General features: G+C 32.6%; 1 protein-coding gene across 5 annotated transcripts in view; it reads left to right on the top strand.

Moving 5' to 3' along the window:
- LOC130668778 (kin of IRRE-like protein 3) overlaps nucleotides 1–15964 on the top strand; it is a 289972-nt gene that overhangs the window by 199765 nt on the left and 74243 nt on the right. The gene's annotated exons all lie outside the window — the stretch shown is intronic.

Genomic DNA, 15964 nt, shown 5'->3' with positions numbered 1-15964 from the left:
TAATTCAAACTGTATGTACTGAAAAATCTGTGAATAATTTATTTGGTAATACATTTGCATTAAAAGTCAATTTTATCGGTAGTATGCATTATAGTCATACATATGACCAATCTATAACGGATACTATAATAACATTTCCATAAATGCTAAAAGTTGAAAATAGGAAAAAAAACTCAACTTGTATATTTGAAATTAAATTTCTTTTCGTATCAAAAGCTATTTGTTTATTAAAATTTAACTTGAAAAATACTTTGTATTACTGATTCGTCACGAGTAAATAAATTTTATTTTACTTCAAATTATTCAAAAAAAATTTTATTTCTTTTATCGAACAAAATAAAAACCACTGTTAAGTTGATCCCTCAATGCTAGAATCATTTGTAAGCCATTCTTTAACTCCTCTCTTTATTTATCTCATTCTCGTTGCCTGGAAAATTTAGATCCCCGATCGATTTAGTGTCCCATATCGATACTTTCCGATCTGAGTTTTAGCCCGGGGTTTTATCTGACTCGCTCATTCCACTCGGTATCAGATTCACCGGCGACTAAGTTCAAGAGTTAGGCAAAACCACTGCGCCTCCATGCGATTTTCCATCGAGGATCAACCTGATTTTTATATATATATATATATATACATGACCAACCTTCTTGAATTTTATTTCAGTTTATTCATTTTTGTTTATTTTTACTATAATGAATGCATAAAGAATATTCAAATCTTCAGTATCCTTACTAACGTGAACTCGAATCATATTACGTATTACCAAAATCGATGCTTTAAAAGCTTGATATTTTATGTAAATTCAATGTGTACAAATCACTTCCACCAACGGTAATTTTTAAATTATTCAAATAAATTCACATTTGCGTAAGCTACTTATTCAATTAAAAATTACTATTAATTAAAACAAACGATTCTTCTAGCGCCCTATTGAATTTTGATAATTAAATTGTAACATTAACATACGCATTAAATCCGTTCAAAAGTGTTTTTAACCCTAATCCCTTGACCATGGGTCGATTGTGTCCATGAATTTTCAAATATTGTACTGTCAACAGCCTACATGCGTCCAAATTTTGATGATAAGGTTTATTGAAAAAGAGATACTCGGGGCCGGCAAAAACTTTATCGCATAGTTAGGACTCTAAAAAAGATCTACGAATTTTTTCAGGTTCATTCTCACAGAATGACATAATTAAATGAGCGGTGGACGCTAATGATCCATGTTCAAGGTTTACGGGTGCTGAAAACAGTGCATGGGATTAAGGTTAATAATAAATATTTAGTCTATAGAGACGAATGCATGTTCAGATCAGGGACGTTGAATTTAATTTTTCTAGCGGATTTTCATATCTATTTTATTTTACTGAGCACTGATAAAAATAAAACAACTTTTGTTAGAAAAATATTTTCTTGAGTAGTAAATCAATAAAAATTATTGCATAATTGTAATATCGGATGTTGTGGATATTGGAATATTAAGGTAATCACGGGAAGATGTTAGGTGCGTGCGGTCAAAGGTGCAAGATCATTGATATATTAAAGTAAAAGTTTATTTAAAAAGACACCTTAGTCAATAAAACTTAGTCAATACAAAAGGACGTTAATATCTAAGTTGAAGAATAATTTTCTTGACAGATGAAAATCGAAATTTATTTGCTTTATTTGAAAAAAACATAAGAATAGCATATCTCGAGCCGAACTCAGATTGTTTTTATTAAGAAATTAATTTTGAATGAAATTTTAAAATTTTGACCCTAAAAATGTATGAGTTTGAAAATTTCCAATAGAATAATTTCTTATAAGCAGAAAATACAACGTTTCTAAAAATTACTTTTTCTCTGAGTAAGCAATGAAAAAAAATTTTTTTCATTTTTTCAATTTAATAAACTCTGAGTACAGATAACGAATGTACTAAAAGTTAAATTTTTACAATTAAATTTGGAATTCCAATAAAATAAAATAAGATTATGTTTTTATAAAAGTAGTAATAGAAGTAAGAAAGGTCAAGGAGTAAAATCCTTGAGTAGTCAGACAGAAATTTTTTTTTTCTTACAAATTATATGATAGTTGACCCCAAGATTTATTTGAGCTTTTCCATTTCAATAATTTTAAAATATAAATTAGAAACTTTGTAACCGCAGTTACGGTAAAGTCGTATTAGGAGTAGTCCCGTTATAAGTTATTTCCCCTCATTTAACCTTTAATTTGGATTAAAAGTTCCCTCACATATTCATATATTCAGTTTTCTATCTACTCATAAATTTCAACTGCGATACTCAAGAATTTCACAAATGAGAACACTAAAAATTTCTCACAAATTTTTTTTTTCTCGTAAATATTTTTTAGAAAATTTCGTTGATTTTTGTCAGAACAGGCGAAGGTATTGCTCACACAATCGAATAAAACAATTTATCTTATTTCCTATCGATATATTTTAATTACTAATAATCAAATGTGATTATAAGACATTGAAGTGCCGACATTACCCTCGAAAGGAAATCTATCTAGAGGTAAATCTCATGAGAAAACGGAAAGCCGTTAGTTAACGTGAATAAGAGGAAGATCCGAGAGCTGGAAAGAGAGAGAGAGTTAAATGAATGAGATATAGATGAGAGAAGGGGTACGCAAGCGATAGTATATCGCTGGCTATACTCGACCGCAAACTCCTGGGAATATTGGAGTCCCATTACGGCTCAAAGCACTGTAATGGGTCATAGTTAGTTACTATATATGAAGTCAAGCAAGACTACCTATATATATATATGTATTAGTAAAGCTTGATGTATACCTCGGACTCGCGAAATAGCCGGAAGCTGAATGAGAGACAGGAAACGTTGTTCGATACACGAAGATTGTAATTGCGATAGGCACCGACCGATTTCAAGTAATAGATTTATATATCACTAATGTTATGTTCTAGCAATTCATACTACTACTAAATCAATAATTCTATTTTAAAATGCTTTCTTAAATTTTTACAACTAATTAATATATTTTTTATTGGCTGTATTAAAGGGATTCAAGGCTTTGAATAAAGCGAACAATATTAGAAAACGATATTAAATTTGAGACCATAGATTTTTTTTGTAAGACGGCTTAATGAATTCAGCGAACAAGGGTTTTAATATCAAAGGGAGTAAATTAATACTTTTAATTACAAAAAGTAAAATATTTGCGTGTTTTTAAACAGAAAATTCAAATGTCTTTTGTAAATGAACTTCATGTTAATGCAATGTCGATGCAAACAGCATATGATAAAAGCAATTGAAGTTTACTGGCGATAATTCTATTTTTTTCTTACAACACCGAGTGCTGGGTTTATATTTTCTATGGGATTTCTCTGTGATTTCCAGAGAATTTACCTGGCGATAATTCTATTTTTTTCTTACAACACCGAGTGCTGTGTCTATATTTTCTATGGGATTTCTCTGGGATTTCCAGACTTTACCTGGCGATAATTGAAAGATTAAACGAGCCTGCCGAAGGCAGGCGAGGTTTGATCACAATTATCCGAGTGTCTCGTACGAGAGATTACGAAGGTAGTACCACTACTTTCATGTCTTTGACCACAAATTTAGAGCTTAAAATTAATAAAATACCGCGCCTATCGACTACCGTGGCGCCGCCTTGCTGCTGTTTGCTCATTCGTATAAAGCTATTGCATTTTTTATTTTACCTACAAGGGTTGGGAAGTATTACCTAATATTCGGGTGGGAATCTCTCGTACGAGACACTCGGATAATTGTGATCAAACCTCGCCTGCCTTCGGCAGGCTCGTTTAATCTTTCAATTATCCTTCGTGTCTCGTACTTCGAGATTACGAAGGTAGCTTTTCAGAGCAAATATTTTTCTGAACAAAATGTTATTTATTAACTATTACAATCGTAAAATAAAAAATGAGTCATTAATATTCTTAGTTATTTTTATATTAATGTGGTGTAATCATCCATTTGTACTCGATGATAACACGGACTCCACAAAATTATTGCTTTCAGTAATAATTGGCTGATGGTAGAACTTAGCAAATACTTTTGACTCCCGGGACCAACCAGCTACTTTTTTAATTTCCTCAATGCGCACACCTCTCTCGTATGCCTTTGATGTTGACGCGTGTCGCGTGGAATGCGCTGTGAACCTCTTATCGACGCCTAATTGCTCTAACGTCGCTCTTATCCAGCGACTGATTGTTTCACTTTTAACTCCTTTGTGTGGTTTATGCACGGAGATAAAAAGCGAATCAATATTACCTCGAAGACTTTTTGTCACAGCTAAATATTGGATCAAGGTTTTACCGATGCACAATTCTGGCTTGTTTAAGAAAAATGGGAACTTCAGGACTGGTTGTGAAGCTCCTGGTCGAGAAGTCTTTATCTTGTCTGGAATACGGATTTCGATTCTTGACTCCAAAATCATGATATTCGAGATATTAATCAGAGCTAACGTTTGAGAACGGTGGGCAGTTCCTAAGGCTAGAAGAACTACGAGCTTCTCTGTCAATTTCTTCAAGGACAACTCACTTAGCGGGAACCATGTCGCTAGCTTCTTTAACACCGGATCCACATCCCAAGTCGAGTCATACTTAGGCAGACTGGGTCTTATCTTGGATGACCCTTTAATAAAACGACTTATCAATCTATTGTTAGTAATATCTTCATTTGATAGTAACGAAAGCGCAGCTCTAGCAGAGTTCAACGCACTATGCCCAACGCCGTCACTAAATCTCTCTGACAAAAACTTGAGAATCTTCTCCACCGATCCCACATATGGATTTTCATTGACCTGCTTATTCCATTGCCACCAAAGTTTCAAAGTACCATTGTATTGTTTCAAGGTCGATTCTTCCAAAGAAGCTAAAGAGATGTTAATCGCTTCCATCGGCGTACCCTTGATCAACAATGCTTTGCTGATAACTTCGCGGCAACCAGGGTAAGCTTCGCTGCCAGCGGGTGTTTGTGGGATCTAGAAGGAGAAACAAGTAAATTAGGATCTGCTTCGAACTTCACCCAATTTCCCTTTAATAATTTCATGAAGGCTGGGAACCAAACCTGAGTAGGCCAATAGGGTACTACTAAAATCCCCTCTGCCTTATCATCTTTAATTTTTTTAACTACTTTAGCTATTACTGAGAATGGGGGGAAGGCATAAAATATCCAATCAGACCAATCAATCGTAAATGCATCAAAAACAAAAGCATCCGGATCTCTTTTCCAAGAACAGTATACCGAACATTTAGCATTAATCCGTGAAGCGAACAAATCGATCTCTGGCTCATTAAAAATTTTAACAATTTCTGTAAATGCATAGTCTGCCAATTCCCACTCTGTATCAGAGTTATCAATCCTCGACGAATAATCTGCCTCAACATTTTCTTTTGAGGGAATGTACGTTGCGTGAACCCATAACTGACGGCTTTCACACCAGTTCCAAAACTCACATGCCAATTTATGAAGATCAGAATATCGGACACCGCCCATCCTATTAATGTAAGCCATCGTCGTCGTATTGTCAACCATCAACAATATATTTATGCCACGTAACTCAGTAACAAAACATTTCAAGGCTAATAAGGCAGCCTTAAGTTCCAAATGATTTATATGGAGAATTCTCTCCTCTTTGCTCCATAACCCATTGGCGCTTTCACCGCCACAAAAAGCACCCCATCCAGTCAACGAGGCATCTGAATAAATTATCATCTCATACTGACTGTTTCTTATCTTCTTACTAGCGTTTGGCAAAACTTTCAGCCACCAATCCCAATCTACCAGGGTAAACCTCGGTATCTCCATAGAGGCCTCGAAACAACCGCCACTCTTACTCAAGGCTTGAACCTTAGCTCTCTCAAAAAGCCTGCAGTGTAGCAGACTATACTCCACTGCTGGACAGCAAGCTACTATTGAACCAACAACTTTGGCAAAATCACGGATTTTAATCGTCTTTTTCTTCTTTAGATTCTCGATCTGTAACTGCATCAAGATCTTTTTATCTTGTGGAAGCTCAACCCTCATCGCGGATGAGTTTAGAATAAACCCTAAATATTTACATTTTGTTCCAGGTTCTAAGTTAGACTTCTCAAAATTTACGATAAATCCCAATGACTCTAGTAACTTGATAGTTTGCCAAAGGTTTTCACTGCATTCCTCAATCGAATCACCTAAGCATAAAAAATCATCTAAATATACGATCGAGAGGAATCCCTTTAACCGAAGATAGTTTATCACAGGTTTCAAGAGCTTAGTAAAAGTCAAAGGGCATGTACATAACCCAAAAGGTAAACAGATGAATTCATAAATCTTGCCATTAATTGTGAATCTTAAGAACTTACGATGAATTTCGCATACTGGAATCAAGAAATATGCGTCCTTGAGATCGATTGTGCCCATAAAAATACCATGTTCCAGTAAATTACACGCGGATCTAAGATCCTCGAGCTTGAAATGCTCCGTGTCAATAAAAGTATTCAGTTCTTTTAGGTTTAAAATGAATCTTTGTTGCCCATCAGATTTGGGAACAAGAAAAAATGGTGAAATAAATTGATCCGAGACCTCTTCGACTTCAACAATTGCACCTATTGATAACAAACGATTAATTTCTGATTGGATATTTATAACTTCTTGTTTTGACCATAATCTAGTCGGTGGTAAACAATTTTGTACAGGAATAGATTTAAAAGGAATTTTGTACCCTTTTACACATTGGATGACAAATTCATCACTAGTGATTGATTCCCAAGCCTTCAAAAAGTACCTTAAACGGCCCGCAAAAATACTTACACTGTCCTGTGAGATTAGTGGTTCTGGGAGCGATTGTTCTGGTGTCGATATTGATTCGACTTGGGATATGTCGATTGTTTCGACTGGAACTTGGAAGTCGGTGGTTTTTTCGGTATTGAGATTTTTCCGCTCGCCTGAGACACCGGCTTCCTCTGGCTCGACGAGCTCTTCCAGTTTAAAGGATTTGGTGGCGCAAAAGTCTTCTTTGGCAAAGAAGGCTTCATTTCATCACCTACTTTCCCAATCGCCTTGATCTCCTTGACCTTATCCACCAATTTCTCACCGAATAGATAACTATCGGTTGTCCTTTTTTCTAGTGCTGTAGCCCACTGTTTAGACAGCGTAGGCAAAATACATGCTTTTCGAGCTACTGTCTGAGATCTGTGGATCTCGATCAGTAACTTCGCTGCATCCCAAACTTTTTCCAGCCTTCCAACATTTTCTGGTTCCTTAGATGGCACCAGGGATTCAATGACAGGTGCTAAAGCTGATAGAGCTGAACCTGCTAGCTTTTGAGTTAAACAGAAATATTTGTCTCTCTTCAAGGCCGAGTCTTTCAGATTCACAGTCACTTCTTCATTCAAAATCGGAGGCTCAAACGATAACTTCCCTTTTCTTGGATATTTATCCAACAATGAATCCTTAACCTCTTTTTTCAGGCCGTCAGAGAGATATTTCTTCCAACGATTCGATATACTCGAATGCAAAATTAACTCAGGCTCATTTCCTACAGGTTCTTCACCAATATGCGAAGGCCGTTTTCATCTAACTCCCAGGGTGTCTCCGATTCCGGCTCCTTAGCCACCTCGGATGTCAACACAGCTGCTTTGGCAGTATTATCTACCGGAGCATCATTTTCCTTCGTATTTCCATCTTCTGGAACTTTAGTTTGAGTTTCTGGGACAACCTGAGTCCCTGGTGGCTGAGTACCTTGATTTGTCAATCCGGGGTCATCTGTTTGGTCAGCGGTACCTAGAGTGAAAAAACAAATTATAAGGATTTAAAAATCACAAATAATTTGTTTTAATTTGACTTGCTCCTTATTCATAAGTATTTAACTTCGAATCTGTTTATTCAATAATTGACAGATGACAAGGTTAGTTTGTTTACAATACTCCAATTTAATCTCTCGGATTAAACAGAGTAATAAAATCTCTACTTTACCTTCCAGGTAAAGCCTGATTATCATATGAGTTTTATTTTACCTCTCGGGTAAAACAGTGCACTCGCATAACAGATATAATTTTTATGACCTTTCATAACATACGAAAATCGTAGTCAGCCTCTCGGGCATGAAGGATTAATAATGGAAAAATCATCGCATCTCGTGCTTATATTTATCCATGAAAATTTTGTAATTACCTTCATTATTTAGCAAATCTAACTCGTGCGTCTCCGGCAACTCCGGCGTCAAAGCATCTCGTCCCAAAATGGCCTGTTGTATAACATCCAAGCTCGCCGCAATTACGCCCATCTGATCCTCTAGTTTACGGATTCTCTTCGATGTTCTTTCACTGGAGCGATCACGACTCCTTGATCTCTTCTTGTGATGTCCCATTATAATTCTACACTTTACTTAAAACGAAATATACTCAAAAAAATATTTATTATTTTCTCTAAACGTGTGGTCTGTCCGACACAAAAGAAACGAATGAGCAAACAGCAGCAAGGCGGCGCCACGGTAGTCGATAGGCGCGGTATTTTATTAATTTTAAGCTCTAAATTTGTGGTCAAAGACATGAAAGTAGTGGTACTACCTTCGTAATCTCGAAGTACGAGACACGAAGGATAATTCTATTTTTTTCTTACAACACCGAGTACTGGGTCTATATTTTCTATGGGATTTCTCTGGGATTTCCAGAGAATTTTACTGGCGATAATTCTATCTTTCGAAGAGCTCGAAAATGTATCTACGACTATATTTTCGAGCTCGGGGAGCTCGAAACCAGCGGGAAGTTTTAGGGCTGGCCCGCAGGGTCAACCGATAGACAGATTTTTTTTTAACTTCCTTGTGCTTTCATGAATCAACAGATGTTCAAAACTACTATAGTAAATCATTTTTTAAAAATTCTACTTGAAGATGAATAATTGTTTAAAATTGTATCAAAGTATGGTAAATATCTATAAATTCAAAGGCCATGAGGAATTTGAATAGTTAAGTTAGAATCATATTATTTCTATTATAGAAGAAAAAATTGCCTTTAGAAATAAATCTCTTTGAGTTATGATTTTTATTAACTTTTTTTTCACTTCTCTCATAACTACCTCCGTCATATTTACTTTTTTTTTTAAATTCACTAGTACGACTTCACTATTTTTTTTGTTAAATTCAATTACGTAATTAAAGAAATAAATATTACTTGAAAATACCACAAAATATTCACGTCTGGGATCTCATCTTGAAGTCAAAGACTTTTATGATCTTTATTACTTTCTGCGCGTTATACTCGACATTTTGAATATATATTTATATTTAACTGAATATTATTCATCGCAATCTTTATATGGTAAAACTAATCGTTCCCAGAATTCGCTCACGGAGAAAATTAAATGATTGTAGTTACTATCTATTTATGGTAAAATTTTTTACCATCAACCCGATGGTAGTGACAACTATCTGGATGATTGTATAAATCATATTTATGGTAACTGTTACAATCATGTATGTTAATTAGAGATAGTTACAGTTATCATTTTAAATAGTTGTATTTACGATCTAGATGGTTACAGTTACCATCTAAGACAATTAATGATGTTACCATTAATGATGTTCTTGTCAGCATTGGATGTCATGAACCCTTACCATACAAAATAGACGACCTTGTTCAAGACATTCAATGGACAAGTTTTCAGAATGATAGAATAACAATTAATTCAATTATAATGAAACCGTTTGACGAACCATCATTTTACCAAGTTAAAAAAATACTAAATGTCAACAATGGCCAAATTTTATTCATTACCCAGTACTTGGATGATTGTTATTTCGATGAACACACTCAATCATTCAAAGTTATTAACAGAAGCTCTCTCGCTTGGAAATTTTTATTTTATGCTGATATTGAAGACTGTACAGTAACTTATTTCAATATTTTAGACAATCAAGTGTACATAACTAAATTATGGATTTAAATAATTGTAAAAAATAAATAATTGTCATTTTTTTGTAAAAATGTTATAAATAAAATTTAAGTATGTTTGTCATCATATTTGTAATCAAAAATTTATAATTTTGCACCAGTACTTGAAAATTATTGAATTTTTGATCAATTTTTTTTATAGCATTTAATAATATTTATCAGTGATAAATTATCACTATCCTTGATAGGAAACATTATTATCCTGATGGTAAATAGTACCATCCTGATAGTAGCTGTAATCATCTTAATGGTTACTGTTATCATCCCGATGGTAACTGTTACTATAAAAAATGGTAACTGCAATTATAAAAAATTGTAGCACTAACCATCTTTACACTGAAAAATTTTTTAATCATCCTAGATGATTGCAGCTACAAATTTAGTATGATAACTCCAATCATTTATTTTTCTCCGTGCTTCACTTGCTTTCAAAATATAGGATAATAGTGATTTTTATCACCTATTTTTGAAATTCAGTAAATAAAAAACAAAAATTATCGTTGGCTACAATTTGTTTCAAATGGTTTTTTACTTCATTTTCAAAGCGTTTCTTTCAAAATTTCTTTCTATTCCATAAAGTATTCAAATCCTGACATCTTTAGGAGACTAGCAACTTTATGGAATGCAACTTTAGGAGACTTCGACTGTATTTAATAACTGCTACAGAATTTCAATACTCACCTGAGTGAAACTGACGTCGTTGTAAAAGTGCAAACTTGTCACCCCGTAAGGCTAAGATTCGAAACCTGGCTTCGATGAACAGGAAAGTCACTAATGAAGTGAACGACTGTATCAGCAGATTTTGTGGTACTTTTACTGTCGACCCTGCATTCGATACAAAAACTAGATCAGAAAAATATATCGATACTGCCATTCTAATACGTCGTATCCCACAAAATTTGTCATTTTCACTTTTTTTGAAAAATGGAATCATTGTAACAATGTGAAGCTTATGTCAAAATTTTAGAAGTCAAATTGTTCATTGAGTATTTTTAAATAAATATTCTAATATGTCGTATCGAACACGCAGAATTTCGCGCCATTCTAATATGTCGTATCCTACATTCGCATAGGTTCAGTCACGCTTAACATTTTCAATTTTAAGTTAATTTTAAGGAAGCAATTAACGACATCACTTAGAAGGTAATTATGCATAATTTTTGACTCGTCTTACAGTATATAATTCAAAATTATTTATTCACTACAAATGCCTGTATTTTATGAAAAACATGAAAATAAATTTGTAGGTTATACCGATGTAAACATTTTACAAATAATTTTCTTTGCCGACCGTGAAACGTTTTTATCGTCTCCTGAAAAATTTCCCAAATGTGGGATAGTACGTATTAGAATGGCAGTATCGATATATAGGGTGAGTAGAGACGCATTGTTTTGATACGGCACCGATATTGTTCATAAAATAGCATAAATTTGCTTGTATGATAATTTTTTTAACTTTCTAAGAAACCAGCAATTGAAAATTTTTTATTTTCATATTTTCTCAAATTTTCACTTTCAACATAAAAATCAGATTTTCAGAATACCGGAATCATTTCTACGTTACACAGAAATGTGATTTCCATTTATGTAATAATGAAATATTTTTTTGACTGTAAACATATTCTTGAAAATGAATATTTAATAGTGTTATCCTCACTATCTATCTATCTATAGTTCTGGAAAGTTGTAGTTGTTTATACGAATTTATCTTGGCAAAGATGTAAATTATATGATTAAACGAAATATATCATGATGTATTAATTATAATAACATTGACGGTGAGAAACTGTATACAACACAGTAAAGTTTAAATACAAACAAATATATACGTATGCATACAACTGTGAGCAACGAGAGAAGCTAAAAGGTACTTTTGCGGTAACCGACTAGGATGACAGTTTGCTTTAGACGCATATCATAAATTACGGATGCATAAACGACTAAAGATACAATACGTTGTAGTAATACACAGTCGAGTTAGTTAGAGACATACTGAACGATATCAACTTCATCGTATCGTTTCTCTTACTAACTCTCTTTCTCCCTTTCCCTTTAGTCTCGTAGAACAACTGAACGCAATATAGTAGAAGCATTATATATAAGCAGAGTATGTTTCCAGACAGTGCATCCCACACGCTTATCTCCTACCGGATACTGCTATACACAAACTCCTATCGAACTACGATGAACTTCCTGTGAAGGTTTAAACTTCAGAGTGTTGGAAAAAAAATAAAACAAACACTTGCCAACACAGTTATTATCTCATAGACTTCACCCAACGCCCATCTGTTGAAAAACTTTTTCTCCACTGGGTCTCTTGTTGATAATAATTTAGCATTCGATTCCCTCGAGAAAATTTTTAATAAAAAAATATTGTTTTTCATATTTTACTATTGTATTTTTTATTTTGTTTACTTAACTATGGCATCCAATATTTTTTTAGCAAACAATAATCATAAAGGTCATAAAACAAAAAAATTTAGTGTTTTTTTTTTTTTTTTATTACTAAAAGTCTCATATTGCTGTTTTTTTAAACGTTTCTTTATTTACGCTAAAAAAACTTCATTATCAAGTGGTGGTTTTACAAGAAATAAAGTTTATGCATGTGAATGTGTGTAATGCAAATAAACTTTGACAAGCATTGTTACGGTTTTCTCTTCAGCTTAGACTACATTCACATGAGTGAACTCATTCGTGTGAATGCCCCCAAATCTTTACTGAAACTACAACTTCCCGCTCGTTGGATATTGCGTACTTTACACCCGCTTTATGCGATGGTGTGTTTACTTACTAGAAATAAACGTTACAATTGATTCTGGCATAACAAGCAATAAAAATCCTAAGGTTTTTAACGCATTCATTAATTTTAAAGGTACTTTTGTCTTTGAGCTCAAAAAAAATTTTTTTAAATCAACGAATTTCGAAAACAATGGACTTCGCTAATAACATCATAAATTTTCAGTATTTTTGAAATTTTATAACCAAAATTATGCACATGCTACTATTTTTGAGCGTGATTTTGTCCTATATCTTATATAGTGGACAGCCAATTTTTATATATAGTGGAAACCTAAACACGCAAACCTTGTCAATAAGACAATTTATAGATAAATTGAGAAAATATGTATAGCCCGAATTGGGAATCGAACCCAGACCATGTCGGTATCGCGCCGAGTGCTCTACCAGTTGAGCTATCCGGTACTATACTATATTCCGTTCAATTTGATCTATAACTTTTTGAGCCACACCGTCCATCGTACGGTAATACACCAATTTTTAAAATATATTGAAACCTAAACTTACAATTAACCTTCTCAATAAGACAATTTATAGATAAATTGAGAAAAATATAGATTTGAGACAATTGTATTCAGCCATTCAGTAGTTATTTTGTGAACAATTTTAGATACCAATTTTTTTCAAATCTTTCGTTCACACTATCTCATAAACGGAAAAACCAATTGAGACAAAAATTGCAACAATTAAAAATTTATATCAAATTCTACAGCTGATTATATTTCGGAAGCAATTGACCGAATGATTTTTAAAACATTCAATAAATATAAAATAAAAATTGTTTTTTACTGTATTTTTTAAATACCTGGAAGCACAAAATCTAAATATAAAAAAACTCTTGTAGATATCGCAGGGGACACATAAATCGAATGATTCGTTCATAAGGTATGGAAAGTTGGAAAATTCCACATACCCACACGGACATCACTCTGGAAATCGTCCGCATAGCTTTCTAGAACCTCGAAGCTCGAGCAGAAATATATATGTATATACGTGACAAATAGTTAGAACATATATGCACACATATGTAGAGAGATATGCGAAAAAAAAGTATGTTAAATATATTTGATATCTATATTTATATAAACATCGGCATAAATGCGACAAAATGTATGTCGACAAATATGTCAACATAAAAATGACCATATTTCATATATTTATGCGCAAAAAAAGTAAACATTTCATAAAATCATAAACAGCTGATGGAAATTCGACTTTTGGAAATCGTGCTGAAAATAATGACTTTCTTATTTTCAAAAAATTTCCAATTTTTAAGCAAAAAGATGAAAATTCAGTCAAATGTTGCTGTATATAAAATACAAAAATTAATATAAAAGATTATTGTTAAAAAAATAAGCAGTATTCTCATTTATGAAGTATAATATCACTCGTTATATATTTAGTACAGTATATAATATTTTTAAAAAAATGACGTTAAGCCGTAGGGTAGGAAAGCATCAAAGCACAACGCCCTTGCAGAATGTGGTTTAAGGTTCTGCCCTATACTCGTATAACCCATAGACAATTTTATGAAACACTATCAGATGCCGTCAAGCCAAGTGCATTTTAACATTGCGGTCTCAGTGGTTTTCTTAGGTAATTTCATGCCAACCAGATAAAACCGTAAAAAAATATTCTCATAACTATCTTAAAACTTGATAATCTTATAATCTCTCATTTCCTTAATCCCTCTAAAACTAAAAATCATTAACTTTTATTAAATGAATAAATTATAGCTCATAAGTATATAATTAAATTACAAAATTTGCATTTAAATCAATAAATTTAAACAATTATAATTGTTAATTTATGTGTGTAATTGTATACAAAATTTCCTGGATACAGGTTTTAACACGAATTGAATTTCCAGACCACATGCTTTGTGTGTCATGTAGTGAGAAACTTTATCCACGGGAAATGCGTGTAACAACTTCAAAGTACGGAAATCCGCGTAGCAGAACCCTTACTGACATATATAACTATATATACTTGACACAGAGTAAAGCAGAGAAGTTCTGAGTAAAGCCAAGTAGTGAAAATATGAGTTAAGAGAGAGGAAATCCAGTAAATATATATATATAACGATGAAGAGAGACTAAAGTGTTAAATGGCGCAATTATAACGCTCAGGATGAATAGAAAATACCTTGTTTCTTTTCTTGTTCTCTTATTCTCTATTGTAGACTATATTAACGTCGTATGCAAATTAAAATAAAAATTATGCCAAGTAATTGCATTAATTATAAATGCCTTTATCTTTTTTCAAGACACGTTTGTATCTAAATGCGATAATGCGAAGCAACGTTTATCTGTCTATGTATGAATGTATGTATGTATATAAAAACAGTTAGTGATATAAATCAGTAGCATAAAGTGTTTGTATGCGGTTAAAATAGAGAAAGACGAAAAATTTTTAGATAAGAGAGAAAAATAAAACACAAGAAATGTCCTCGCATTTTCTGTGACACGTATCCTCATTCATGGCTCCTGTTAACAGCTTTCTTGTCAACGTCAAGAAAAAATATAACAAGCTATTTATTTTTTTTATTTCCTTTTATTTTTTTGAGGTTAACTTGCCAAGGATTATTTAACTTCTTTTATTATTTTTTATAACCAATATTTTATTTCGACAATTTAGGTTAAAATAAAATTTTGAATTCAAACGAATAATACTAATCGCTTTTATTCAATTTAAAGTGGATGCCATTACTTTAATCGTCAATGTTTTAAATGCTTGAAATTCGCGTCAGTTGACAGTTTTAGTATATTTTTTGTAATGGAATTACTGTTTTGAACGTTTTTATTCATTTTTTATCGGATATTCTGAAAGTGAATCAATTTTATATGTGAAACACAGCAGTTTTATTTATTTTAACTATTAAAATATTCAGATAAACAACAGAAGGATTTTTTGAGGTTAGAAATTTTTTAGTTCACGTATACTAATTTTTTAATTTCAATAGATAAATTTTTAGATATTATTTGTAATTAATAAGAAAAAACTTTGAAATGTAAAAAAAATTTTAATCAAAAATAATTTAAGTGCTTAAATTGAAACATGAATGTCGGACTTGATAATCGATAATCACCTCGCAATTTTATTAATAGTTTGTAATTGAAAAGCTAATTACATAATGTTGATTAAATTTTCATTAAATTATGGGAAAGTGAACGAATATTTTAAATATAAAATAATAAGAATTTAATAATGAAAATTTATTAAAAAATATCTTCCATATTTTTGAGGTTAAAAAT

This window comes from Microplitis mediator, chromosome 1 (genome assembly GCF_029852145.1).
Source record: "Microplitis mediator isolate UGA2020A chromosome 1, iyMicMedi2.1, whole genome shotgun sequence".
Classification (NCBI taxonomy): Eukaryota; Metazoa; Arthropoda; class Insecta; order Hymenoptera; family Braconidae; genus Microplitis; species Microplitis mediator.
Note: the sequence above shows the minus strand (reverse complement) of the source record. Positions and strands in the feature narration are given on the sequence as shown.